The 13,565-nt window shown below is 34.6% G+C and overlaps 1 pseudogene; it reads left to right on the forward strand.

Moving 5' to 3' along the window:
• Window positions 1-251: 251 nt before the first annotated feature.
• On the forward strand, window positions 252-12,857 carry LOC141549029 (E3 ubiquitin-protein ligase Mdm2 pseudogene; annotated as a pseudogene).
• The last annotated feature ends 708 nt before the right edge of the window (window positions 12,858-13,565 follow it).

Genomic DNA, 13,565 nt, shown 5'->3' on the forward strand with positions numbered 1-13,565 from the left:
TTTTTCAACTGGTATTTTTTTTTCTCTTGAAAGCATGCAGCCCAATATTTTCCTTGGCATCAGTGAAGGGTCAGCTCAGTAGAGGAAATGGTACTATGAACTCACGGTACACCACACAGAACCTTTTGTGACAGCTGAAGCAATGCATCTCGGAGTAGGTTGGGCTTCAACAGGTTATTCACCCTATCCTGGGGGTGGTGAAGAATGGGGTGGAAAATGTGTGGGAGATGATTTGTTCTCCTACAGATTCCATGGACTTCATCTATGGTCAGGTAAATATCATCTGCTTTCACAAAGTTTGAAAGGAAGCTTTTTTGTCCTTATATTAATTTATGCAACTTGGAAATGCACACATTCTGCCTCTCATTATATATAGTATGCAAACATCTGATATTTGAAGAATGTATTAACTTTAGTAAAAGCCAAAATCTGTTGAGATGGAGGACAATAGAAAGATACTAAAATTAAAACATTTTCTTTTAAATGTTACGGTGTACATGAATAATGGGCATGTACATGTATATTTAAATAATTCCAATTTGTTTTAATTTGAGACTCTATTTTAAACTTTCAGTGATGTACCCATATTTTGTGATTTCCAACTTAAAGAGATATAGCCATATACTAATTTCTAGCAAGATAATCCAAGAATAAATTCAGAAATAATGTAAAGATACTTCAGAACAACAAAGATAATTAATAGAAATTGAATTAACAGTGAATTTCATCAGCTAAACAGCTTACTGTTATTTTATTTTTAGGTAAAGCTTAAAAATTTATTTTAACACAAATCGCTTAATGAATCATGTTGGGAGAGAAAAATCAGAACAAAAAGGAAAAACCATGGGAGAAAAAAAAACAACAAAAAGAAATGAGCATACTGTAGACTTATAGTTAGGAAAACAAGTTAAAAAATCTTGTCTGACATACTTGTTGATTTTGTGCCTCTAGATAAGTTATTTAAGCTCTACCTTCCTTAAATTTCCTCATCTGTAAAAGGAAGATGATATTAATTGCTTTTTGATGCATTAATATTGATAAAAATAGCTTTACAAACCTTAAAATGCAATATAAATTCTGTCTATTATTTATTACTTTTTCACCATCATGAAATCATTTTGACCTTTAAAGCTTTATAATAATTTGAACTTTGAAGGTACTATTCCATTCATACTTTTCTGTCATTATTTTCCTTATTATAGACCTACTTTTATTCTGTTATTCTGGTTCATTTCTGTTATTGTTTTGTCAAGACCTTGTAGGTTAATTGATAGAGGATGAAATGTATAAATTAATTTTTGTCATGAAAATGGGGTATGGGAGTGTAGAAACACTGAACCCCATATATATTGGTGTTTTAGGACTATCTTTCCACAGGACACCAAATGTTGGGGAAAAGAAATTTGAATCCCCAAAGTATATTGAAATCTTGGGCTCGTATCACAGATTGTCTCAAAAGAATTTGTAGATTTAGATCTTCTCCAAATCAACAGGAAAAGATTCTATTATTATGCCATTGATAACTTACTATGGGGGGCTTTAATTCTAAGGCTCCTTGACAAACAAGAGGAAGGCCAGAAGCTCCAGGAGAGTCCCTCCCTTCCCTACCTCTGCATAGAAAAGCCCAGCATGCATTTCCCAGACTCCTGAGTTCTGAGGCCCTCCTTTTGCCTTCTGGGCATGGTGTTTTAGGTCAACCCAGTTGCCTGACTCCTTTCTTTGGGAACCACAGTCTTTCTTAAAAGTGTCCTGCTTTGCCTCAAGTACAGAAACTGTTGTACTTTCTTCTACCTAGGGATCTATCCCTTGTCATCATCATCATCATTACCACTACCATTAATCATCATTATTATTCTCAACAAGCATTTATTAATCAATTGATTAATGTTAATTAACCAGGTACTATGTGCTAAGTCCAAAGGATACAAAGAAAACCAAAAACTTGGTCCCAACCCTCCAGGGATTCATTTTCTTATGGAGGAGACAATGTACGAAAGGTTATTTGTATATGAATATTTTTTGTATCGACAGAGGAGATAAAAAGAAAGAGGGCAGGGAAGAATAGTTTAGCAAAACTAACATACCAGCCTTAATTGATGAAATATTCAATATTTTACATTTATTGTTCCCCATTTCTGCAGATAAGGGAGAAGATACATTTTTTCATCTGTTTTTTGAATATGAACTCAGTAAATATAAAGAATTCATATCCTACATATAATTTAGTCAACTTATTTATCAGAGTAATGATTGTAATATTATCATTAATTTGTTAATTCTATTACAAGATTCCAGAATAGTTAAAAAGTATCAAACACATTTATACATCCTGGGAAACTAGATGGGAGAATAAATTATTACTTTATTTCTCAGATGAGTAAATTGAGTCACAGAGAAAGCAAGCTACTTATCATGGATCATATGCTAAGCAAATATTATAACTCAGCCGTTTTCATTCAAAATATCTCCAAGTGAAATTTTATCTTTCTCCCTAAACACTCCCCTTCCCGATTATCTTCACTGGTACTCCCATTCTCCTAGTCCCCCAGGCTTGCCACAAAGGCATCATCCTCACCTTCTCATTATCTCTCCCTTTCCCTGCTCTAACGCATCTTTGCCAAGGCCTATTGATTTCACGTGTTCAGCGTCTCTCAAACTTGGCACTGCCACCATCTGATGCACGACCCTATCACCTCACACCTTTGCTATTTAAGTGTCTACTGGTAGATCTACCTGCCTCAGTTCTCTTATTATTCTATTTTATCCTCCAGATTTCAAAGTGATTGTCCTTAATACAGGTCTGAACTCATCCCTCTTCCTCTCAGACTGCCTTCCTGTTACCTCTGGGGCCAAATACAAATCCTCTGGCATTCTGAGCCCTTGATGACCTATCCCCCTTTATCTTCTTACACATCACACCTTCCACCCCAACTGACTCTGATCCAGTGTTATTGACCTCTTTGCTGTTCCACAAATAAGACATATTGACACCAGATAATCTTTCTGGCTGTTCTGCTGCCTAGGATGCTCTCCTTCCCCTGCCTTTTTCAAGTTCCAACTAAAATCAGAGCTTCTATTGGAAGGCTTCCCCCCTATCTCTTATTCTTAGAAGCTTGCTCCATTAATTATTTCCTATTTCTCCTGAATAAAGTTTAAATGTATGTTTGTTTGTTTGTTATTTCTCTTCTTGCCAATAGATTGTGAGCTCCTTGAGGGGACATTATATCCCCTGTATATCTAGTATTTAGTATGTATTTATGCTAGTCACATAATAGATGCTTAATCAATCCTTATTGACTATGAGAAAAAGAGGAAAATGTTACTATTTTGGTATTTATGAATATCTTATTGCTGCCTTGACCCCTTTCAGACATCTACCTAGAAGTGGTAGTTTTGAATTAAGGAGTATGTATCTCTTTTTTTTTGGCATGACTCCAAATTATTTTACAAATGAATTGAACCGATTTGTGCCTCTAACAAGCATGCATCAGTGTACTTATCTTCCTACAGGTCTTCTGTAATATAGATTATTACATTACTGTCAATAGTACTCCCATCCTTCCAGCCCCCACACTTGCCTCATAGGCATCATTTAAGCATGATTTAGGAATAAAGAATAGCAGAGGCCACAAATTCCATGGAAGCCACATGTCTTTATAGAAGGAGCACTCTCCTTATTAAAATAATTGGCACATGCGGGGCACAACCCCCACCAAGGAACACTGAAAACCCTAAACTTGGTTCTATCTTATTAAATCAGGAAAGAATTTTTATTGAAGTTGGAATTGTTCCAGTTATGCAAGTATAGTCAGAGCATCAACTTTCTAAGGTGAAGGTCTTCATGGTAAGAAGGAAGAATGATAAAAGGGTTTATCATAAATTAAAGCAACTTGATTCTGAATTCTTTAAAGAGATAATTGCTATTCAAATGAGGAAAGGAAGAAAAATAATAAAAAAGTAGCATACATAGTAATTTTATCAAAAAGTTTAATCAATGTAAATTAATTGCCACATCAAGAAACCCAAAGAGTCCTAGAAAGTGCCATGTTTAGCATATATTTGACTGAGTTGTCAGATAGTGAGATGATGCCTAAAGCAGATACAAAGTGGAGTCATTTTGCTTCACATCAGATTGACACAAAAGACAGAAAAGGAAAATGACAAACGCTGGAGAGGATATGTGAAAATGGGTTTTTCATTATCATTTTGAACTGTTCTTGCCATTCGGAAGAAGAACGTGGGACTGTGCCCACCTGTGTGTAAAACTGCTTTTATCATTTGACCCAGAAATATCACTATTAGGTCTGTGTAGAGATCAAAGAGAAAAAGAAAAGGGCTTATATGTACCAAAAATTACTTAGTTATTTTTGTCGTAGCAAAGAATGGGAAACTGAAGGAATGCCTTTCAGGCTATGACAGAATAAGTTGTTGGGCATGAAACAGTCCTTTGACTAAATGGAAACTGAAGCCGAAAAGTCTGACAAGCTTACTTTAAAAGAATTTTGATTCCTAACGCAAGTAGTAAGTAGACGTTACCCACTATCTTTCTGTACTAAAACATACTGTAGAACGGGATTGGTGGTAGTTCTTACACTAACATTATTTTTGGAACAACCTAAATTTTTTTCTCTAAATTTTATATATTTTCTTTAAATATTGCTTTAAAATAGTGAGGAAACTTCTACTATCGGGCTGCTATTTTCCAGGTCAGAGATGACAAGAGACAACACCCCCCTGCTTGGTAGAATTCTCTAAGCTTCAAGAACAGGAAGGCAGTTACAATTTACAGATGCCCCTTGAGACACTAAAATAAGTTTACTGCATGTTTTATCCTATGCCTTAATTAAAAGGGGAAAAAGTATAAACAGAATTGCCCTTTTTTGATAGTTCATTGCTAATGCAGATTTCACATGATCCATAACAGAATGGATGGATAATTTTTATAAGTTTATACTTATTTACAAAACTAGATATTTTTCTAATAATCTTTTTTAACGTTTCTGGAAATATTATGTTAATGTTTCTTCTAATATGTTATTTGATTTACAAGAATGTTGTCAGAAAGCACTTTTTAAACCACATGTTTTATGTGAGTTTCATATATTATTAAAATATGTGTTTATATTTACTTATTTCATAATAATACAAATATATGGATAGTATACAAATAATATATTTTAATATAATTTATTTTCATAGTAGTTTCATTTTTATCATCCTCTTCCACTAGGGATCTATCCCTTGTCATCATCATCATCATTATTACCACTATGACCAATCATCATTATTATTCTAAACAAACATTTAGTAATCAGTTAAATAATGTTAATTAACCAGGTACTATGTGCTAAGTGCAAAGGATACAAAGAAAACCAAAAACTTGGTCCCCCAATCCTCTGGGGATTCATTTTCTCATGGATGAGACAATGTACAAAATGTTATTTATAGATGAATATGTTTTGAATCGAAAGAGGGGAAAAAAGAACTAGGGCGGAGAAGAATACTTTAGCAGAACTAACATATCAGCCTTAATTGGCAAAATATGCAATGCTCTACACTTATTGTTCCCCATTTCTGCAAATAGGGGAGGAGATGCATTTTTTCATTTCTTCTTTGAATATGAACTTGGTAAATATAAAAAATTCTATTTCTTTTTAATTTTCCTTTTTCCCTGCAGAAGCATTTCTTTCTGTTTAAGTTGTTAGAGTTACCTTATATTTTTCTTTCATAATTCTGCTATGCTCATTTTGTATTAGTTCACATGAGTAAATTTCCCTGAATTTTTTATATTGATCACTTCTTATGACATTCTAAAAATTCCATGATATTTATGTATCACAGTTTGTTTACCTAATCAGTGCCATCCATTAAGTGTCCTCACTTCTCACTACAACAAAAACTATGGTTATGAATATTTTGATAAGGATCTTTTTTTTTTCTATTTGAGGTCTCCTTATGGTAATAGTGAGAACTCTGGGTCCAAGAATATAAACGATTTTGATACTTTCTTAGCACAATTCCAAATTATTATCCAGAATGGATAGGCCAGTTTGCAGTTCTGTGTATAATATGTCAATATGCTTATCTTTTAGTAGGGTTGGGTTTTATTTCTCATTTCTCTTAAGAATGTGAAGCTATTTGAAAGTGTAATTTTCAGAAGTATTACAAAAATGACCTTGTGAAATTTTCCAAACTGCTTTGTGATATTGGATAACAGAATATTTAAAATTGAGAAAAAAAAGCAAAGAAAACTATCTTGGTAGATTTGTCAACATGTATATTAGTTTTTTTTTCCTTTATCCATAACACCTTACAGGTATGTGACCTTACAATAGATGGCTTACATTATCTGTCTAGATTAATATCTTAATTTTTTTTAAGATGAGGTAAGGATGAAGTCTAAGCTTTTTTGTTTCATTAACCTGTGAAGTCAGTTCTGTGGAGGATGGTTAATTTTAGATTTGTATTATTGCACCTTTATATGTTAATAAAATGTTTTCACTTCTCTTTCCTGCCCTGCATGCAGCTGTATATTTCTATTTTTTCTCCTTTACCTTTCACTTTTCTTCTTTATTGAATAGCTATTTTGTTTTCTTGCTCTTTTTCTTTGGAATGCGTTTTGTTGCTGCCTCCTACAATATTATGAACCTTGGTTCATAATTCATTGGGTATTCTATCTGATCTGATCCCTTAAATTGATTCATCACCTTCACTTCCTATTCTTGAGGGATGTGATTTAAGTCCTACTTTCGTGGTCTGATGGTTTATCCTTACTCTCTTCAATACAAGTCTGAATTTTGTGATCTGATCCACAGACAGTTCCAGGCCTTGTTTTAACTTGTTTTTAACATAGAGCCTCTCCATGTTTGGCTACAAAGTATATAACCATTTTGGTTTCTATATTGACCATCTGGTTCAAACCCATGTCTAGGACTGCCTTTTGGGTTGTTGAAAAATGCTTATAAATTATGAGCTGTCGTGACAAAAGTTCATTAGTCTCTCCCAGGCTTCATTTTGTACTCCAAGGTTAAACTTGCCTTGTTATTCTACTGATGATAATTCTTTTTCAGATTTTCAAATGTTGAATAGTAATTATTGAAGAGTTTTTAATAAAAGCAACATTATTCACAGGTATCTATAAATGTATTGTTTGTGGTAGTTTTTGCTCTCTCACTTGTAGTTAGTATAAGCTTTATCTTGACAATGTTGCAAATGTGTTTTTATGTTTTATAATTTGGAGAGCTCCATTTGGCTTCCAGAAAAAGAAATTTTAATTTTGGAAATCTTTGAACAACTGAATGTTTAATGCTTTCTTTTTTCTTTTTAGGCACCTACAGCAATTCCTGATGAAGGTAAGATATTGAAATATTTTTACAAATGTCCCCTTCCTTTCTATTTTTCATTTTTTTTTATTTTATAAAAACAAAAACATATTTATAGGAATCCATCCCATAACTAATTCTCCCTTTCTACAATTTATAGATAAATTATTTTTTTATTAAATTGAACTTATAAGAAACTTAAGAATCAGTAAATTGCTTTGCAATTTTTTCATAGGAACCTAGCCTTATGTGCCCTCCTTTAAGTTCCGGGTCCAATTCATTGTCCATCTCTATTATCTTTCTTAAATATACATATGATTAGACAAACTCGCCAGGATATTCAGTACAATAGACAGCATTCTTTTAAAAAATGTTTAGTATTTTATTTTTCCATAGTAACAAGTAAAAACAATTTTTAATATTAATTTTTAAAACTTTGGAATTCCAAATTTTCTGCCTTTCTCCTCATCCCATTTCATTGAAAGATGGGCAATTTAATATAGGTGATGCATATTTACTCATGAAATCATCAATTCTTTCTTTGTGGATGGATAACATTTTTTATCATAAGCCTTTCAGAGTTGTCTTGAATGATTGTATTGCTGAGAATAGTTAAATCATCTTACAATACTGCTGTTCTTTTATACATAGTGCATTTCACTTTGTATCAGCTCATGGAAATCTTTTCAGGTTTTTCTGAGAGCATCCTGATGGTCCTTTCTTATAGCACAATAGTGTCCCATCACAATCACATACTACAATTTGTTCATCCATTTCCCGCTTTTGAGGACCATCACTTCAGTTTCCAATTCTTTGCCACCAGAAAAAGCTGCTATAAATATTTTTGTACATATAGGTCCTTTTCCTTTAAAAATTTATTTTTGGATATAGACCTAATAGTGATGTTTCTAGGTCAAAGAATATGCATGGTTTTATATACCTTTGGACATAGTTCCAGATTGTTCTACAGAATGGTTTAATCAGTTCTCAACTCCACCAACCATTGCTTAATTTCTCATTTTTTTCACGTTCCCTCCAATGTTTATTTTTCTTTTCTGAGTTATTAATCACTATAATAGGTAAAAGGTAGTATTGTAGAATTGTTTTAATTTGCATTTCTCCAATCAGTAGTGAGAACAGTTTTTCATATGGCTGTAGAAAACTTTGATTACTTCATTTGAAAAATGTTCATATCTTTTGATCATTTGCCAATTGGGGACTGTATCTTATTTTTATTCATTTGATTGGTTATCTATATATTTGGGAAATGAGCTCTTTATCAGAAAAAAAAAAACTTGCTTCAAATTTTTTTCAGTTACTATTTCTAAATACTACAGTATTTCCTTCCATTCTGTTTCCCCCTTTTTATTCTATTTTCTCTCCTTTCACACTTTTTCTCATCAGATGTGTTTTTTTCCTTCATCCTCCTCACCGCTAGTCTTGTTTCTCCTTGATCATCCTCATTCCATTCCCTTTGTTTTATCTGCTTTCCCTCCTACTTTCCTGTAGGGTAAAATAGATTTCTATACCCAATTAAGTGTGAATGTTATTCCCTCTTGGAGACAGTTCTGAAGAGCGTAATGTTCACTCATTCTTTCTTATTACCCCCCATCTGCTTCTCCAGTATAAAACAAAACAAAACAGAAAACCCCCCACAACTTTTTTTTGCCTCTTTCATGAGATATTTTACACCATTCTACCTCTCCCTTTTGCTTTTTCTTACTATATTTCTTTTTCTCCCCTCATTTTTATTGTTTTAGTTATTATCCTTTCAAATTCAACACATACATCTACTCTCTGTCTATATATACTCCTTCTAACTGCCCTAATAAAAAGGAAATTCAGGGCACCTAGGTGCCGCAGTCTCTTCTTGGCCACTACACAAAGTGCTGAATAGGAATAGATGTATTGACCACTTGGCTTTTCTACCTATGTGTCACACTTTTTTCTCTCATGGCATCAGATCTGCAGCTAAACTGGATTACTTGCTGTCCTGTATCTCTTTGCTTTTGTTCAGCCCCTTTTCTGTTCCTCGTGTGTCCATCTGGCTAAGTGGTAAGGTGAATAATAGAGTGGTGGGCCTGGAGTTAGGGGGATCCGAGTTCACTTCCAGCCTCGGACAATCCCTAGTTGTGTGACCCTGGGCAAGTCACATATTCTCTGCCTGACTCAGCCACTATAGAATGGGCGCTAATAATAGCACCTACCTTGCAGAGTTATTGTGAGGATCAAGTGAGGTAATATTTACAAAGTATATTTAGCCTTTTACCCAAACTTTTTTTTCTAGTCTTGTTTCTTGTAAGCAGAGGCCTTCACTAAAGTCTTAATCTAATGCCTTGTTATAACATTATACAATGATCCTGACTTCTCAAAAGTTATTCCACTGAGACTTGGGCTCTAGCAGATTCTTACCAAGGCCAGAAGTCTTGGCCCAAGTGAAGGACTGTCAGTGTGTGTTCTCTCAAGACCAAGCTAAGCCAATTTAGAGAAGTTTGTCACCAGAAGCAATAAATTTAGGAGACTGCTAGTAACTCCTTAAACCTTGAGGTAAGGGAGAGTTATATTTATGTTTATATTTCATGATGTGTGGGGTACAGAGACCCTAACCCAAAATTGACTACTGGCAGACTCCTCAAAGTGAAGGTAGGAAGTTTTATTAGAATCTCGGACAAGTGGCAAGTCCAGAATGAGCAGGGCTGCCTTACAGAAGCAGAGAGCTCCCTTAAATAAGCGAGTGCTACCCAGCCCTCCCAAAGAAACCCCCTGATGCAAAGCTTTTTATATGGTGCGTGTGGGGATAATGGGCTGAAGAGAGATGAGGTAACTAGCAAAAAAAATGTCTTCCACATCATGTGATTTCTAAGAAAGCAAAACAGAGGGCTAAGGCTTCCCTTACTGTTAACTCCCAGCTGCTTACCTCAGCAGGGGTCAACTGGTTTCTTACATTCCCCAGATCTTCAGACATCTCTGGATCTGATTATCTCAATCAGAGAGCTACCTCTTTAGAGGTTCCTCTACAGAACACCCAAGTCACTCAAGTATGCAGCAACAGGTCTTTATTCTAACTCTTTACATAGTGTTCCCTAATGTTCCCTCTAGCCTTCCTTCTGGAGTTCTTTCTTCCTCAGAGTTCCCTTGAATTCCCTTCTGGAGTTCCCTCTCACCTACTGCAACCCCCTTTATAGTCCTCAGGTCATATGATTGAGAGTGCACAAGTTTGAGCATGATCAGCAAGAGCAAAGAGGCTTTTCCTCGTTAATGAGGTTTACTCAATACCTTGAATGCCCTTTTACCAGGCTCAGGCAGAATAAGCCTCCAGGTTCCTCTTATACTCTGCCCTTGAGATCTGACCCTGCCTCTCATGCCTTACTTTAGTGCACAGTCTCTAAGAAACCACATGGCCTGGCCCACACAGAGAGATTATGCTACATGGGTGAAATCATAGATCTCTGAAGTATAAGAAACATTCAAGTTAAGCCTAGTGTTCAACAGGAAGAGAAGACATTGCTGACTGTTGCTTATCCCGCTAGTGTAGGTAGAGCTCAGCAGTTGATAAACTTACAGACAAGCAACTGTTTAGCAGCCCCTGAACCTATTCTAAAATATTTGCTCTTCCAAATGTTCACTTTCTGAATGTTTCTACTTCACTTAGTCCCTGAAATAACTAGGGTTCATTCGATTTGCAAGCCTTTGAAAAAAAAGAAAGAAATGCAGGGATGACTCTAGGAGGTTTCCAGGGCTCAGAATCATTACATTGCTTTAATTCAGGCATTCTTCCTAACACATCTTGACAGTTGGATTAAAAGTTTTGCTTCAAGTGAAAATATCATAGTTAATTTGGGACCATGAAGAACAGTAGAGGGCACATATGAGTGAAACTCCAAGATGGATCACATTAGGACACCAGGAAGATTTACCAAGAGATGAGAGAAAAACGCTCAGGGATCATGAAGAAGATGTCAAAGACAAGCTTTACCTCAGGCTCCCCTCCACAGTGCAATGGAACTAGACTGTCCATTAGATGATCTCTACACATAATTCTAGCCACCCTCTCAGCCTTTTCCATCTTTACATTGTTTGGTACCTAGTAATACTAAAATTATTCTAGGTAAAGTAGACTTCTCTGAATTGGGCCTGCAAACCTAGTTTCCGTTCCTAGCAGTATTTCTATGAGAACATTGATTCTTTTCAAAAAATCGATTTGTACCAACACAAACCATTTGTAAGGTGAGGAACTATCTATGAATAGAATTTGACCAGTTTCTTATAAATTGCTTCCATCTCTGTTTTACCAAAAAAGGAAGGGAGAAGAAGGAGGAAATGGCTGCTAAGAGATTCATCTAAATACTTCACAATAAAAAGATATGGTAGCTGATGGATATTAGGAGATCTTGCCAGAAATAGAGATGAATTCCTATGAAAAAAAGATCTACAACTAACAGAATTTAAAATGTCTTACTATAGAATCTCTAAAAGGCAAAACTATTTAACCACAATTTTAATTTCAGAAGTTAGTTGCTAAGAGATAAAGGTAGGGTAGGACTTGAGATATTGCAAAATAATCTACAAAATCTTTTTTTAAAAAAAGGTTTTTACCCTCAAAACATATGCATGGATAATCTCTCAACATTGACTCCTGCAGAGCTTCCCTTGCCAGACTTTCCCCTACTTTTCCCCACCCAGATGGCAAGCGATCCTGTACATGTTAAACAATTCAAAATATATGTCCAATCCAATATGTGCTAACGTATTTGCACAATTCTCTTCCTGCGCAAGAAAAATGAGATCAAAAAAGAAAGAAAATGAGTCAGAAAACAAAACGAAAAAGAACAACAAAAAGTGAGGGTGCAAAATCTTCTTTCTATGGCAAAACAAACATTTCTTAATAAACAGACAGAGTACATTGTTATAACTAGCATTGTTATTCATAGATGTTCAAGAACCATTGAGACTGATTCTACTTCTTCTTTCATTGCAGAATTATTGGAAGTGTCCTTCCTGTGACAAAATAAATCCTCCACTTCCACCCCATTGCCACAGATGTTGGACTTTGGGAGAAAATTGGCTTCCAGAGGAGAAAGGTGAAATTTTGGATAAAGGCACATTAGAAAATCCCACACAAGGGGAAAAAGGGGGCTTTGATGTTCCAGATTATAAGAACAATAAAATCAAGGACTCATGTGTTGAGGAAAGTGAAGAAAAGTTAGTACAGAAATCAGACTCCCAAGAGAATGAGGATTATTTCCAGCCATCAGCATCTAAAAGTATCATGTGTAGTAGTCAGGAACATACTGGAGAATTTGAGAGAAAAGAAGCACAAAGCAAAGAAAAAATATGGGATCTTTTCTTCCCTGTAGCACAGTAGAGCCCTGTGTTGTCTGTCAGAACCAACCTCAAAATGGTTGCATTGTCCATGGAAGGACAGGACATCTTATGGCATGTTTTACATGTGTTAAGGAATCAAAAAAGAGAAATAAGCCTTGTCTAGTGTGCAGGCGGCCAATTCAAATGATTGTGTTAACTTATTTTCTCTAAATGTGTTGTAGTAAAACTGGAACTGTAGAAACCTGTACATGAAACATTCTTAAGAACGTTCACACATGGCTGTGAAATTTATTTAAAATTTTATTTTTTTCCTTTTTTTCTGAGAAAGTGAGTATTTTAGTTATCTCTAGTTCAGTTTGCTTTTTGGAAAGAATTTTTTTATTCTTTTCCTTGAGGAAAAAAATGTAGTTACTAGGTTTTCCCATTTTTGCATTATTTTTATTAGTATTCATTTGTATTACTTTTAGAGACAGCAGGGTATAGTGGATAGAATACTAGCCTGGACAGATCTAGGTTCAGATAACACATTGGACACTTGAAAGTAATTTGACTTAGGATGAATCACTCAATCAATGGATTCTTAAGATTTATTTTCTAAGTCAGATAATTTGAGAGTAAGTCATAAACACTTATATTGGGTTTGGGGAAACTATAGCTCATTTACTGTGTGCATCATTAAGAGCATGTTTAATATGCATTGTTTATATTATTAAAATATCTTTATCTTTACATATTATATAATAATATAAATATATGGATAATATAAAATATTGTATTGTAATATAATTAATTTTTATATTAGTTTCATTTACATCATCCTCTTCTACCTAGGGATCTATCCCTTGTCATCATAATCATCATTACCACTACTACCAATCATCATTATGTTTTTCAACAAACATTTAGTAATCAGTTTAG

The sequence above is a fragment of the Sminthopsis crassicaudata genome, chromosome X (genome assembly GCF_048593235.1).
Source record: "Sminthopsis crassicaudata isolate SCR6 chromosome X, ASM4859323v1, whole genome shotgun sequence".
In the NCBI taxonomy this organism is placed as follows: domain Eukaryota; kingdom Metazoa; phylum Chordata; class Mammalia; order Dasyuromorphia; family Dasyuridae; genus Sminthopsis; species Sminthopsis crassicaudata.